Below are 16,627 nucleotides of genomic sequence, written 5' to 3'. Positions count from 1 at the left end.
CAGTTTGTGTCACAAGAAAAAAATTTGTATCTTCTCTGAACTAGCTAGACTTATTGTGATCATTTTGCAACATATACAAATGCACATTCATCATGTTGTGTATCTGGAACTAATACAATGCTATGTGTTAGTTATATCTCAGTAAAAAATGGAAACCGAGGACTTACAGAATAATTACAGTTACTATTGAAAGTGTCTATTAGATATTTAGCACTTTATTCATACATTCTAATGACTCAAGAGCAGAACCTAGGCGTTCTAGGATCCCTCAGGAGCAGCAGGAAGGGGAAAATAGTGGGGAAACAAGAAACCAAGATATTAGAGACCTGGAGCAACCACAGGCGAAAATCTGAAGAGGCACTGATATGGAAAACTAAACTGTAATTCAGCAGGTAGAAGGTGACGAAGGCGACCATGAGCATCAGGATGGTGTGGGCGGCTCTGGTCTCCGGGGGGCATCTGTGGTGCCCGGCGGGGGTGTGAAGATACTGCACCCTCTGGTGGTGTCTGTGCAGGAGAAGCACTGTGGAGCCGCTGGACCAGACCATGAGGGTAATAAACATGGCATCAGAGATGAACCACAAGTAGCCAAAGCCTGTGACAGTACCTGAGATTGAGCAGAACCACTTGCCTTGGGAATCAGTATTGTTGTATCTATCCCAAGGACCAGTGATTTTCACAGGAACGTAGATGTACATTAAGAGACTGAGCATCCAGCAGGTGCAGCAGGAAGGGCCAGTGACCCTGGGGGCCCTTCCTCTGAGCATCACCCACTCCGCTCTCCTGGGGGTGAGCGTGAAGGACTGATAGGTGCTCAGGACGCAGGTGGAGCACAGGGCGGTGCTGCGAGCCACCCTCTGTACGTAATACACAAACTTACACCCGAGGCTGGAGAGGGGGTTTCCCAAAACAAAAGCTGTCATTATATGGGGAATCCCAGAGGACAGAAGAAACAAAAGATTGGCTAGGGATATGTGGGCAAGAATTGTGGGTGTGGGTCTCTGGTTGTGGCCAAGCAAGATCGGAGAGATGTTGTGAAGGAAAAGGATGATATTGGCCATAGACCCAACTCCTGTCTGTATAAGATATGTGGTTTTCAGGGCTGTCTGTCTTGTGGTTCTCAGGGCATCTTTGTGAAGAGACATGGAGAGGATGTCAGAGTGTCCTGGAGCAGAAAGTAGGCTGTGCTGGTGATGCCATCAGCAGACTTCTTACATAATCACCATTGGACAAAGATTCCCACATTCTATTTCTCCTGAAAAGGAAGACACTGTCATAGTCCAGAGAATTGACTTTACCTGGATAACATACTCCTGACACCAGTTAAATCATTCACCATTACTATTCTGAATTTTTTCTATTTACTTTTATTTTTTAAAAAATTTAAATTGGAGGTTAATTGCTTTAAAATATTGTGTTAGTTTCTGCTGTACAACAATGTGAATCAGATATGAATACACCTATATTTCCTTCCTCGAGAGCCTCCCTCCCATCCCCTCATCCCACCCCTCTAGGTCATGACAGGGCACTGAGCTGAGCTCCCTATGTTATACAACAGCTTTCTATTTACTTGTATAACCTGATCTTCTATCTTCATGTAAGATCTATAAACTTAGAAAACATGTCTGCCGTGTTCAGCAACATGTTGGCTCAGTTCAATTATTTTCAATGTTAGTATTCACAGAAACAGAGAAAAAAATTCCCAAATTTGTATACAACCAAAAAATACCCCAAATAGTCAAAGCATCACGAGAAAGATGAACAAAACATCAAACTTCCTCATTTCAAACTATATGTCAAATTTATGGCAAAATAAATTTGCATAAAATATGCATAAAAACAGACAGACTAATGGGACAGAACAGAAAGTGCAGAAATTAACCCATGCACTTCTGGTTAATTAATTTTTGATGAAGGCACTAAGGGTATACAATGGAATAATGATAGTCCCCTCAATAAGTGGTGTTTGAAAACGGGAAATCCACATCTAACGATTAAAAGAGAGAGAGTAAACCCTATAGATTCTGGTCGAATGAAAAAAATATAACTACATGTGTAACAGATGTAAACTAGACTGTCTGTGATCAACTGGCAATGTATAGAAATACAATTATTTTGTACCCTTGAAACAGACATAATGTTGTATCAATTATATCCAAATTTAAAATTCCAAAAAAAAAAAAAATCTGGACACTATCTTACACCACACACAAAAATGTTCTAAACTGGATTAAACTTGGATATAAGATCTGGAACCATCAAACTCCTAGAGGAAAGAAGCTCCTTGAATTGATCTTGGTCATAATGGTTTGGATTTGACAATGAAAGCAAAGCAACAAAAGCAAAAAAGTGAGAGTTTATTGTATAAAAGCCTCTTCAGGGCAAAGGAACTATGCAATAGGAGACAATATTTGCAATCCACATATCCAGGAATGAATGAATATCCAAATATATAAAATAATTTTGTGCAAAACCCCATATAATCCAGTTTAAAATGGGCAAAGGACCTGAACAGATATTTTTTTTTTCAAAGAAGACATACAAAGAGCCTAAAGGTACATGGACAGGTGCTCAACATCTCTAGTCATCAGGTCAAAATTACAATGAGATAGCATCTGTCACCTGTTAGGGTGTCTAGTCTCCAAAAGAGCAGAGATAACACATTGGCGAGGATCTTGACAAAAAGGAACACTTCACACGCTGTTGGTGGGAATATTAACGGGTACAGCCTCTGTGGAGAACGTTATGGAAGTTCCTGAGAAGTTAAAACCAGAACTCCCATATGACCCAGCAATTCTGTTTCTAGTATATATACAAGGAGATGAAATCAGATCTCGAAGTAATATCTGTAAAGATGAATATCTGTAAATGGACCCCGGTGTTCATTGCTGCATTGTTGCAACAGCCAAGACATGGAAACAGCCCAAGGGTCTACTAATAGCTAAACCGATTAGGAAGCTGTGGAATATTACACAGTGAAATATTACTCAGGTTAACAAGGTGGAAATCTTTCCTTTTGCAACAACATGGGTAAAACTCGAGGACACTTTTGTATGTGAAATATTCATACACAGACAAACACTGCCTTCTATCACTTACAGGTAGAGTCTGAAAAAAATCAATTTCATAGAAAGAGAGTAGAACGGTGGTCGCTTGGGAACTGGGGTTGGGGGAAAGGGGAGAAGAGGGTAAAGGGGTACAATCTCTCAGTTATAAGATGAACAAGGTCTGAGGATTAATGGAGAACCTGGTGACTGCAGGTGATGACACCTACCATGTGAGGTGATGGATGCATCAGTTCAGTCAACTGTGGACTCCTTCACAATGTGTACGTATATTAAATCATGATGTACATTTCAGATACACTGCAATTTCAGCGATCAGTTATGGTCCATGGCCTCTTTCCCATAGGGCTGAGCATTTACTGAGGTCAGGGATGTGGTCAGACCTCCTGCCTGGACATTTCCTGGATACAGAGACCAACCCCATAGGGGAGGTGCCTCCTTGACACCAGCGGTCATGACTCAGGTTGCAGGACATATCTGCCCCCACATAACCCCAGCCCCACACAGTCACATATGGGGCACCCCCACAGCCAGAGTCAGAAATGAACCCGGAGCAGGTCTCTTGTGCTGAGACAGGACACACATCCCAGAGCTTGCAGCCCCCCAGGAGCCTCTCTCACCCACAGGTGTCAGGGTGGGGGGTGGGGCGGGGCTGGGGGGAGTCCAGTGTGGGCAGGTCAGTTTCCATGAGTTTTGACAAGGTAGGAATTCTGTTCACAAATGCCCACCCACTTAATATGAGCACTTCCAAAGGCTCCATCTTCTAACACCATTAATTATCTTTAAGGTTTAGGTTTTCAACATGTGCGCAGATACACACATCAGATGATAGCTGTATTTCCAAATATAATGTTGAATTACCATAGGGGAAACTGCTTTACTTCCTAATTCTAATCTTTTCAAAAAACTTTACTTTGCAACCTTTATACTCATTTGACAGACTGGAGGTTAACTGGATTCTGTTATGCTGTTGCTGTAAAGTCGCTTCAGTTGTGTTCAACTCTGTGCAACCCATAGATGGCAGCCCACCAGGCTCCCCCATCCCTGGGATTCTCCAGGCAAGAACACTGGAGTGGGCTGCCATTTCCTTCTCCAATGCATGAAAGTGAAAAGTGAAATTGAAGTCGCTCAGTCGTGTCCGACTCTTGGCAACCCCATGGACTGCAGCCCACCAGGCTCCTCTGTCCATGGGATTTCCAGGCAAGAGTACTGGAGTGGGATGCCATTGCCTTCTCCGAAACTGGATTCTATCTCAGTGCAAATTTTTTTCTGTTTCCCCTGCTCCTCATGTTAAGGAGGCTGAGCCCATTTTGTCACTCGATTAGAGAGAGAAAAACATGAGCAACATTGATATACATAATACAGAACACAGAGAGACTCGAGACAGGATACTACGGCAGAAATTACTGAGCCAACTGCATCCCGTGAAGGAAATGTGAGGATTGTTGCAGGGCACCCTTTCTCTTTGTATTTCTGTTTGTGTGTGTATGTGTCTATCACTGGATCTTATTTCAGGACTTTCAGGTTCTAACCCAAACTCTGCACATCATTATTCCACCTTATTCACACCCAACCCTAATCTATTAGGTCTGAGGAGGTTTCTAGATCATTTTTTATGTGGTTGAGACATCCAGGGCTCTGGCCATACAGGACGTGGCACAGATTCCACAGTGACCCCCTCCCTCTTCCCCTCATTGTCAGGGACCCCAGAACCCGGGATTTGCAGTGAACTCCCAGCTCTGGTCCCACTCAGATACACACCCCAGCACATTCTCCCCAGCCAGGGCATGGACGGGGCAGCTCAGGACAAGGCAGGGGGGCACCTGTCCTGCCCAAGGTGCTGACAACGCAGCTCTGAGCTCCTCTCCTGCTGAGAGCCAGCTCTCCTGTTTCCTGCCCTGAGACTGAACACAAGGGAACACTCACCTGCCTGCACTCGGCGCCACACTCTGTGCAGGGAAGTGTCGGTCAGGATGGGCCCCAGTTATAGGGGCAGGGCCCCTGGGCCCGCTCTCCCCACAGAGGAGCCATTATCATGTCGTCTGGAGCGGAGGTGACATGTCTGCATGGAGAGTCTGGGGCGTCTCCAGTGAGGGCCAGATCTTACCCCTAGTGCTCGTCACCCTAACCCACCCCTGGGGACTAGGGACAAGTCCTGGCAATTACTGAGAAGGTCCACGCGAGCAGCTGAGCAGAGGGCAGGAGAGTTTTCTGTGTTCCCTGCGGGAGAGCCCAAGTTCACAGTGACAGTCATAGCCGGGGGAGGGACACTCACAGAGCACCCGGGCTCCCTTCACTGTCTCCCGGTGGGCATTTTCCTTCATGGCCTCACTCTTCCAAACTGTTCCAAAGTGTGTTCTCATTGATCATCAGCGTGGGATCTGGAGGCTGGGCCTTCTCCTGAGTTGAAGTTCCACAGCCCTTTCTATTTATGGCCTCAGGTTTAATCTGGAAAACGCCCCCTTTGAAGCCAGAGTTTCCCTCCTCAGAATCCTCAGGTCTCCCTCACGTCCACATGACTCTGCAAGGACCTTGTCATTGGTTCCAAGTCACCCATGGAGCCCCCTCCTTCAGTCTCTCATTGAACCTCCAGCATGTCACCACATTCTGGGCCATTAGTACTGGAAAAAAGTATTCCTGTACATATAGAAAGGGATTTTAAAAAGCATTGAAAAAAAAATAAAAAATAAAAAGCATTGATAGGAAATATAGAGAGATAACATTAGAATGCATGAAACTGATCATTGAAATGATCAACTGAATCTTTAGATGATGAAATTTTTACATCTTGCTTTATGTCCCTGGATATGTTCCAGTGTCTCCTGTTTTATAATCTATGGGAACTTGACTAGAATTTGTATCCTGCTGTTGTGTGCAAATTGTATAAATCTTACTTATGTTGAATTGGTTTATAGTGCTCTTCAGGCCTACTATATCTTTCTACCTGTCTGTATGCTCATTCTATTAAGTTTTGACAATTTGATATTGAAACTCCAACTAAAACTCATAATTTATCTACTTAAAAAAATCATATATAGTAGAACTATATATAACTTTGTTCTGTATTTTCCAAATCTCCTGTAAATGTGTTACCATTCTTTCATAATTCGAAAACCGCAAAGGAAAGAGAGAAAAAAGAGAAATGATCAACTGATAGTTGTGAATATTCTCTGGGAGGTGAACCTGATGTCTCCATCCTGAGAGATCACAGAGCAGAAGGGATAAATGTGTGTGTGCTCAGTCGCTGAGTCGTGTCTGACTCTTTGCAACTTCATGGACTGTAGCCCGCCAGGCTCCTCTGTCCTTGGGATTTTTCAGGCAAGAACACTGGAGGGGGTTGCCCTCCTCCAGGGGATCTTCCTGACCCAGGGATCAAACCCATGTCATTTATATCTCCTGCATTGGCAGTTTTTTTTTTTTTTTTCTTACCACTAGCGCCAAAAGGACATGTAAACCTCCCCCCAGTGGGCTCCTCCTGAAGTGCACCGATGCTTTCTGGGCAGTGAACAACTCCACGTTTTATAGGCATGGGCTTGTCAAGAGAAGCCAGGCAAGTAGGACAGCTACTGCTTCTGTGAAGTGTACGACCTTGTCCCCTGTCTGGGGAAAAAGTGTATGAGAATGTTTATAATGTGTTGAAAATGATTCATAGTGAGGTTCTGTCCCCATGAATCCCAACCCACAGAGATACTGTGGACCTAGTTCATTACCATCACTAGTACTAAGTCGCAAAGACACCAACAGAAATACTAACACTCCTGGTTCTGATATTTCAACCCGGGCCTCCCGCTTTACTGTCTAAGCCACCAGGGAAGCCCAAGAATACTGGAGTGGGTAGCCTATCTCTTTCTCCAGGGGATCTCCTGACTCAGGAATCAAACTGGGGTCCCCTGCTTTGCAGGCAGATTCTTTGCCAGCTGAGCTACCAGGGAAGCCTGATTTAACATAGAGGGAATGTAAACTACTTTGTCAAGATCTTTCCAGAACTGATTATAGCTTGAACGGACAAAGTTTAAGATGTTAAAATAATTGACACAGTTTCTTTTTTACTTTCTTTAGTGTGGCTACAGTAATTATATTGCTACAGCCATGATACTTGTTCTATTGCTTTTGAAAACATGTTTGCTTATTTATCTTCAGTGGCTTGGGTCTTCGTTGCAGCGTTCTCTTTAGCTACGGCGCCCAAGATCAGTAGTTGCGGTGCCCCGGCTTAGTCTCCCTGGGGCATGTGGGATCTTTGTTCCTCGACCAGGGAGGGAACCTGTGTCTCCTGCACTGCAAAGTGGATTCTTATCCACTGGACCACCAGGGAAGTCCCCAGAGTTTCAGTCTTGCAAAACAAAACATTCTAGGCATGGATCATAGCGATGATTACAATATAAATGCTCTCTAATTCCACTCAATGGTATACTTAAAATGTACCTTAAAATTTCCTTGGCGTGTGTACTTTACTACAATTTAAAATGTTTTAAAAGATGGAATAAAAATTAAAAATGTCTGTGGGGAGGGAAAAGTGTCTGTAGGATAATATCAAATATTATCAACATCAATGACACACATGTCACTGGAGTCACGGACAGTGTCAAGAGAGGAAAATGGCCAGAAATTAACTGGAGAACTAACAACTGAAAAATTCCAAATTTTGGTAAAAAATAGTAGAAACTCAACCAACTTTTCTAAGTACAAAAGCAAAGAAGGGCTTCCCTGGTGGTCCAGTGGTTAAGAATCCACCTGGCAATGCAAGGGACACAGGTTCGATCCCTGGTCCTGGAAGATCTTCCATGCGGAGAAACTAAGCCCGTTCCCTACAATGACTGACACCCATGTGCCTTAGAGCCCGTGCTCCCCAACAAAAGAGGCCACCACAGCGAGAAGTCCGCACTCCACAGCTCGAGGGTAGCCAGTGAGAGGCAACGAAGACTCAGCACGGCCAAAACTAACTAACTAAATACTAAAGAAAATCAAAGAGAAGCATTTGTGGACGTTACCATAGTCAAATTAATAAAGGGCGTTGGTAAAAGAAAATCTTAAAAGTTGCAATAGAAAAAAAAACATACTCATAAATTTTGGTTTTGGGCAAACCCCCACCCCCGACCCCCACACTCCCCAGCCCTGCCCCAGATTTGACATTCTGGGCAGGAAAGCTTTTTGTTGCGGTTGGCTTTCCTGCACCTTTTATGTCATTTTGGAAATTTTCTGGGCTCCACCCTCTTATTTTCTCTATTCTCTTGTTAACATCCATAGAGTCTCTCAGTCGTGTCCACTCTTTGTAGCCCCATGGACTGTAGCCCACCAGGCTCCTCCATCCATGGGATTCTCCAGGCAAGAATACTGGAGCGAGTTGCCCTTTTCTTCTTCGAGGGATCTTCCTGACCCAGGGATTGAATCCGTGTCTCTTGCGTTGGCAGGGGAGTTCTTTACCACTGAGCCGCTGGGAGTCCCTGATGATGCCGTTCTGAGTGGTTCCTCACTGTAGTTTTGATTTGCGTTTCTCTAATAATGAGCAACGTTGAGCATCTTTCCATGTGTTTGTTGGCTGTCTGTATGTCTTATTTGGAGAAATGTCTGTTTTAGGTCTTTGGCCCATATTTTTTCTTTCTTCTTCTTTCTTTCCTATTGATTGGTGCAGGGCCAGGAGGGCTGACTCAGGGCTGGGCCAGGAGAAGGGCAGGAGATTTCTGGACCCTGGTCCCCAGGTGGCTCTAGCCATCCTTATTTATGGACATCCACTTGATTTGGGGGCCTTCCTGGTGGCTCAGACAGTAAAGAATCTGCATGCAATGTGGGAGACCTGGGTTTGATCCCTGGGTTGGGAAGATCTCCCTGAGAAGGGAACGGGCAACCCACTCCAGTATTCTGGCCTGGAGAATCCCATGGACAGAGGAGCCAGGCAGGCCACAGTCCACGGGGTCGCAAAGAGTCGGACACGACTGAGCGACTTTCTTCACTTTCACTTTCCACCTGACTTGCGGTCTCTGGTCCTCCTACGGAGGTTTGCATTTCCCAGCGGGCGAGTTCTCCAACTCAGGGCTGATGCTCCGTCACTGGCTCCCCCTGGTTTCCAGGTCTCTTGTTGCCAGGCAACCTCCTTCCCATCCATCCAGGTGACTCTCTGTAGGCAAGACTCTCGAGACCCTTCAGAGGTGGGGGGCGGGGCTGCCTTGGCTGGGTCGAGGTCAGTGGGGCCCAGCTCCCCTGGACCTGGCAACCTTCTGTCCAGTCACCAGAGTTCTCCCTGATTCTACTTCCTGGGCCCCTTGCCCGTGGGAGAGGCTGGTGTGTGTCACCTGGCCTGCATGCCCCCCCACCCCAAACTTGGTCCTTGCTCTTCTTGTCCCAGATTTGTCACCATGGGTGAACAGACCCAGAGGACAGCTAAACCTCAGATATTACTCCCGAAGAGGACCAGGCCAGGATCAGAGAGGGCCCTGCCAGGGTCCGGTCCCTGCCCACCGAGGAGCCCTCTCTGGCCAACCTATGTGCCCAGGTGGACCTGTGTCTTGCCTGCTCCGTCTGCATTGGAGTCACAGTGACAGCACCCACATGCCACACAGGGTGGAACACAGCTGCCCAAGCGAGATCCTGCTGGCCCTCTTCAAGGGCACCGCCCAGGGCAAGGTCTGGCCAGGGTGGACCGCCTGCCCACCTTCCCGAGGGACAGGTGCTACAAGGTCTGCGGCTCTATGGTCCGGGCTGGGCTGCCAGTGATGCCACAAAGAGTGCCCCTCTGTTGGAGCCTTGAGGAGCAGCTGGTCTGGAGGGAAGGGCTGGGAGGTGAGGCGGAGGGCTGGGAAGTGAGGGGGAAGGGCTGGGAAGTGAGGTGGGGAGGGCTTGGAGGTGAGGGGGAGGGCTGCTTGGCAGAGGGGAGGGCTGCTGGGGTGGACTGAGGCCTCCACCGACTCCATCGGCTCCTCCTGCGCACCCGTAGGCTCTGGACCCACTTGCTGGACTCTGAGGCAGGGGGGAGCCTGCAGAGATGGGAGGGCATGTTTCCTGAAGACCCTGCGGGAGCCCAGGACAACAAGGGAACGGTTTCTCCTGCCCTGTTCTGCCGCTGCCTCAGCCGACCCCTCAGCGGAATGCCATGTGCCCTCAAGTGTCACTACCAGCTGCCCCCCAGCCCCACTGCTCCTGCCTGGTTGAGCAGGGCGGGGGCGGGGGCGGGGGGCGCTGCTCAGTAACCACCGTCTTGAGTCTTCTCTTGTCTGGGGTGTGGAGCAGGCCAGGCCTGCAGGCCTGGGAAAGAGGAGGAAGGGTCTGGAGATCCCCGTGCTGGCCGCTGAGCCGCTGTGTGGGGGACATTCAGTGACAAGGGGAGGGGGCAGCTCCAGGGTGGGGGTGGTCCTGAACTGGTGGTCCCTGGGAAGCTTTGGGGTCGGGAAGGGCACCCTGGTGGGATGGCTGTTTGGGGCATAAGCCGATCGCCAATGTCTTTCACTTTTCACTTTCATGCATTGGAGAAGGAAATGGCAACCCACTCCAGTATTCTTGCCTGGAGAATCCCAGGGACGGGGGAGCCTGGTGGGCTGCCGTCTATGGGGTCGCACAGAGTCGGACACGACTGAAGCGACTTAGCAGCAGCAGTACTTTCACAGTGCTTTCCTAATACACACTAGATTAACTGGTCATGTGTTAAGCACACAGTTGCTTTTTTATAGCTAGGTTTTCATATTCAATAAGCTTATTAATACCTTGCTTGTTCTGTTTTGTTGACTACACGAAGGAGGACTGTGCTGATAAGGAAACAGATATTGAAGAGTCTTTTGGGTTTATTTATTCAAGTCCCCCCCTTCTTCATGCAGGTACTACCTTCGTGGCTCATAGTTTCATCAAGTTAGACAAGGCTGTGGACCATGTGATCAGTTTGATTAGTTTTCTGTGATTGTGGTTTTCATTCTGTCTGCCCTCTGAAGGATAAGGAAGCCTATGGAAGCTTCCTGATGGGAGAGACTCACTGTGGGGGAAACTGGGTCTTCTTCTGATGGGCTGGGCCATGCTCAATAAATCTTTAATCCAATTTTCTGCTTACTCCTTGGAAGGAAAGTTATGACCAACCTAGACAGCATATTGAAAAGCAGAGACATTACTTTGCCAACAAAGGTCCGTCAAGTCAGTTCAGTTCAGTCACTCAGTCGTGTCCGACGCTTTGCGACCCCATGAATCGCAGCACACCAGGCCTCCCTGTCCATCACCATCTCCCGGAGTTCACTCAGACTCACGTCCATCAAGTCCGTGATGCCATCCAGCCATCTCATCCTCGGTCGTCCCCTTCTCCTCCTGCCCCCAATCCCTCCCAGCATCAGAATCTTTTCCAATGAGTCAATTCTTCACATGAGGTGTCCAACGTACTGGAGCTTCAGCTTCAGCATCATTCCAATGTATACTATCATGAAAGAACCGAATCGCCAGTCTATGTCCGACACAGGATACAGCATGCTTGGGGCTGGTGCACGGTGATGACCCAGAGAGATGTTATGGGGAGGGAGGTGGGAGGGGGGTTCATGTTTGGGAATGCATGTACACCCGTGGTGGATTCATGTCAATGTATGGCAAAACTAATACAGTATTGTAAAGTAAAATAAAGTAAAAATAAAAATTAAAAAAATAAAAAATAAAAATAAAAAGCCAATGAAAAAAAAAAAAAAGAAATCCCAGGGTTGATCTCCTTCAGAATGGACTGGTTGGATCTCCTTGCAGTCCAAGGGACTCTCAAGAGTCTTCTCCAACACCACACTTCAAACGCATCAATTCTTCGCCGCTCAGCCTTCTTCACAGTCCAACTCTCACATCCATACATGACCACAGGAAAAACCATAGCCTTGACTAGACGGACCTTAGTTGGTAAAGTAATGTCTCTGCTTTTGAATATACTATCTAGGTTGGTCATAACTTTCCTTCCAAGGAGTAAGCATCTTTTAATTTCATGGCCGCAGTCACCATCTGCAGTGATTTTGAAGCCCCCCAAAATAAAGCCTGACACTGTTTCTACTGTTTCCCCATCTATTTCCCATGAAGTGATGGGACCAGATGCCATGATCTTCGTTTTCTGAATGTTGAGCTTTGAGCCAACTTTTTCACTCTCTTCTTTCACTTTCACCAAGAGGCTTTTTAGCTCCTCTTCACTTTCTGCCATAAAGGTGGTGTCATCTGCATATCTGAGGTTATTGATATTTTCTCCCGGCAATCTTGATTCCAGCTTTGTGTTTCTTCCAGTCCAGCGTTTCTCATGATGTCCTCTGCATATAAGTTAAATAAACAGGGTGACAATATACAGCCTTGATGTACTCTGTCAAGTCAAGGCTATGGTTTTTCCAGTGGTCATGTATGGATGTGAGAGTTGGACTGTGAAGAAAGCTGAGTGCCAAAGAATTGATGTTTTTGAACTGTGGTGTTGGAGAAGACTCTTGAGAGTCCCTTGGACTGCAAGAAGATCCAACCAGTCCATTCTAAAAGAGATCAGTCCTGGGTGATGCTAAAGCTGGATGGCATCACCGACTCGATGGACTTGAGTTTGAGTGAACTCTGGGAGTTGGTGATGGACAGGGAGGCCTGGCGTGCTGCGGTTCATGGAGTTGCAAAGAGCTGGACACGACTGAGCGACTGAATTGAACTGAATTTTCTGTTAATGGGTGGGACTGTGTTCCCTCCCTGTTGTTTGACCTGAGACCAAACTATGGGCTTCCCTGGTGGCTCAGAGGTTAAAGCGTCTGCCTCCAATACAGGAGACCTGGGTTCGATCCCTGGGTCAGGAAGATCCCCTGAAGAAGGAAATGGTAACCCACTACAGTATTCTTGCCTGCAGAGTCCCATGGATGGAGAAGCCTGATTGGCTACAGTCCATGGGGTCGCAAAGAGTCGGACACGACTGAGCGACTTCACTTTCACTTTCAGTGAAGATAATGGTGACCTCCTTCAAAAGGTCCTATGCACACACAGCCACACAAAGTGCCCCCAACCCTGCAGCAGGCCACCGCTGACCCATGCCTCTGCCAGAGATTCCTGGACACTCACAGACAAATCTGTGTCAGTCTCTTGTGGGGTTACTGCTCCTTTCTCTTGGGTCCTGGTGCATACAAGGTTTTGTTTGTGCAACAGTATGTGAACCATGAACTTTCAGATGTTCAAGCTGGTTTTAGAAAAGGCAGAGGAACCAGAGATCAAATTGCCAACATCCGTTGGATCATGGAAAAAGCAAGAGAGTTTCAGAAAAACATCTGCTTCTGCTTTATTGGCTACACCAAAGCCTTTGACTGTGTGGATCATAACAAACTGGAAAATTCTTCAAGAGGTAGGAATACCAGACCACCTTACCTGGCCTCCTGAGAAATCTGGATGCAGGTCAAGAAGCAATAGTTAGAACCAGACATGGAACAACAGACTGGTTCCAAATTGGGAAAAGAGTACATCAAGGCTGCATATTGTCACCCTGCTTATTTAACTTATATGCAGAGTACATAATGCAAAATGCCGGGTTGGAAGAAGCACAAGCTGGAATCAAGACTGCCGGGAGAAATATCAATAACCTCAGATATGCAGACGACACCACCTTTATGGCAGAAAGCAAAGAAGAACTAAAGAGCCTCTTGATGAAAGTGAAAGAGGAGAGTGAAAAAGTTGGCTTCAAACTCAACATTCAGAAAACTAAGATCATGGCATCCAGTCCCATCACTTCATGGCAAACAGATAGGGAAATAATGGAAACAGTGAGAGACTTTATTTTCTGGGCTCCAAAATCACTGCAGATGGTGACTGCTGCTGCTGCTGCTAAGTCGCTTCAGTCGTGGCCGACTCTGTGCGACCCCATAGACGGCAGCCCACCAAGCTTCCCCGTCCCTGGGATTCTCCAGGCAAGAACTGGACTGGAGTGGGTTGCCATTTCCTTCTCCAATGCATGACAGTGAAAAGTGAAAGTGAAGTCGCTCAGTCGTGTCCAACTCTTAGCGACCCCATGGACTGCAGCCTACCAGGCTCCTCCGTCCGTGGATTTTCCAGGCAAGAGCACTGGAGTGGGGTGCCATTGCCTTCTCCGATGGTGACTGCAGCCATGAAATTAGATTCTTGTTCCTTGCAAGAAAACCTATGATCAACCTAGATGGCATATTAAATAGCAGAGACATAACTTTGTCAACAAAGGTCTGTCTAGTCAAAGCTACAGTCTTTCCAGTAGTCATGTATGGATGTGAGAGTTGGACCATAAAGAAAGCTGAGCGCTGAATAATTGATGCTTTTGAACTGTGGTGTTGGAGAGGACTCTTGAGAGTCCCTTGGACTGCAAGGAGATCCAACCAGTCTATCCTAAAGGAGATCAGTCCTGAGTGTTCATTGGAAGGGCTGATGCTGAAGCTGAAACTGCAATCCTTTGGCCACGTGATGTGAAGAGCTGACTCATTGGAAAAGACCCTGATGCTGGGAAAGATTGAGGGCAGGAGAAGGGGACGACAGAGGATAAGATGGTTGGATGGCATCACCAACTCAATGGACACGAGTTTGAGCAAGCTCCAGGAGTTGGTGATCGACAGGGAGGCCTGGTATGCTGCAGTCCATGGGGTCGTAAAGAGTCGGACACGACTGAGCGACTGAACTGAACTGAAGCCACACCTGCCCACTGATCCAGCCTCACTCTCTCTAAACTCCCAGTGGGATTGATGTTGCCTGGGAGGCTGCTCAGAAGAAAGGTTAAAATTAAGGCTAACCAAGTAGGGATGTTCTAAACTCTGGCCTCCACCTGATGGCCTCACATATCTTTGAAAAGCCAGGAGGGTGTAAATGATACCACCTGCTTCAGAGGGCTGAAGATGATCAGATCTTGCCTGAAATGCTCTTACCTGGAGGGCTTTTGCATTATTAGCATCCAGTGAATGTTAAAGCTGGTGGAGACTCTTATGATTGTCAATGGTGGGTGATGGTGATAAGAGTGATGCTTGGGCAAAGTTCCCACAAGTCTCAGTGATGACTGTAATGGGGTATCAAGAGACACCTGTGGTGGAACCTTTGCCTTTGAAAAAGAAGGAAATTCTGCCATATGCAAAAACATGGATGGGCCTGGAAGACGTGGTGCTTAGGGAAATAAACCAGCCACAGAAGGAAAAACATTGCATGATTCCACTCCTATGAAGTATCTAAAATAGTCAGACTCATAGAACCAGTATAGCATGGGCATTTCCAAGGGCTGGGGCAGAGGGAGGAGGAAGTTGGGGGTAAATGTTCAGTGGGTATAAACTCTTGAGATGAGTTCCAGTGTTCTGCTATTCAAAACATGCCTATAGTTAACCATACTGTGTCAGACACTTAAATATTTAAGAGTGGGACTTCCCTGTTGATCTAGTGGTTCTGATGCATATGTTGTGGGTTCAATCCCTTGTCAGGGAACTAAGATCCCACATACTGAGGGGTGTGGCCAAAAATTCAACAAGTAATAGATAAATTAAAAAAAAATTTAAGATTGTAAGTCTCACGTGAAGTGTTCTTATCACAATAGAAAAAGGCATTTGCTAATTCTAATTTCTGCCCTTTCCATCTAGAGCTAGTTTACTTGGGAATATTCATTGATTTCCTAATATATGAATGCTTCATCTAGGTGCTGCTCTGAAAGTTGAGAGGACACACACCATAGGCTCCCTTGGGAAGCACACAGCATCTGAGAAGGTAGACACTCAGAGGATGAGCGGAAGGTTCCCGACCCCAGTCTCCACACTTTGCATCAGCGATACTGAGAGAAGACTGTTCAGTTCAGCCCAGTGATGAGATAGTAGAAAGAGAGCTGTGAACAGCTTCATGGGAGTGAATATCCAGGAGCCAGCAACTCCCGAAGCAAGATCATTCACACCTGAGGTGAGAAAACAAGCCCGGTTTTCCATCACCTTCTGAGACTCATCAATCAAGAGCCTCGCCAGCCGATGGGAAGAGAGAGATTTTGTGACCAATCAGGAGCAGGCACAGCCGTTACATCTCAAGCTGCTCCCTGATGGGTGCCAGTCAGGAGGACCAGGGACCAGACTGGGTGAGGAGGTCTTATCGCTGATCTTTCTTTTCCTTCATTTTCCACTCTCAGCGCTTACTGTAGGTCAGGGGGTGCTTAAAGGACCAGAGAGAGGGGTACCAGAAATGGCCAGGTCTCCCCCGCTTTGTTTTGGCAAGGGTGTACTAAAGTGAAAAGCATTTAAATTCACAGAGAGGTTGTGTATCCAGCACGTTCCCTCTTTAAATCTCCATGTTTCTCGAGTTTTTTTTTTTTGCTGGTCAACCAGTCTATTCTGAAGGAGATCAGCCCTGGGATTTCTTTGGAAGGAATGATGCTAAAGCTGAAACTCCAGTACTTTGGCCACCTCATGCGAAGAGTTGACTCATTGGAAAAGACTCTGATGCTGGGAGGGACTGGGGGCAGGAGGAGAAGGGGACGACCGAGGATGAGATGGGTGGATGGCATCACGGACTCGATGGGCGTAAGTCTGAGTGAACTCAGGGAGTTGGTGATGGACAGGGAGGCCTGGCATGCTGCGATTCATGGGGTCACAAAGAGTCGGACATGACTGAGCGACTGAACTGAACTGAACTGAACCTGT

Source organism: Capricornis sumatraensis, chromosome 20, assembly GCF_032405125.1.
Source record: "Capricornis sumatraensis isolate serow.1 chromosome 20, serow.2, whole genome shotgun sequence".
NCBI lineage: Eukaryota > Metazoa > Chordata > Mammalia > Artiodactyla > Bovidae > Capricornis > Capricornis sumatraensis.
This window is presented reverse-complemented; position numbering follows the sequence as displayed.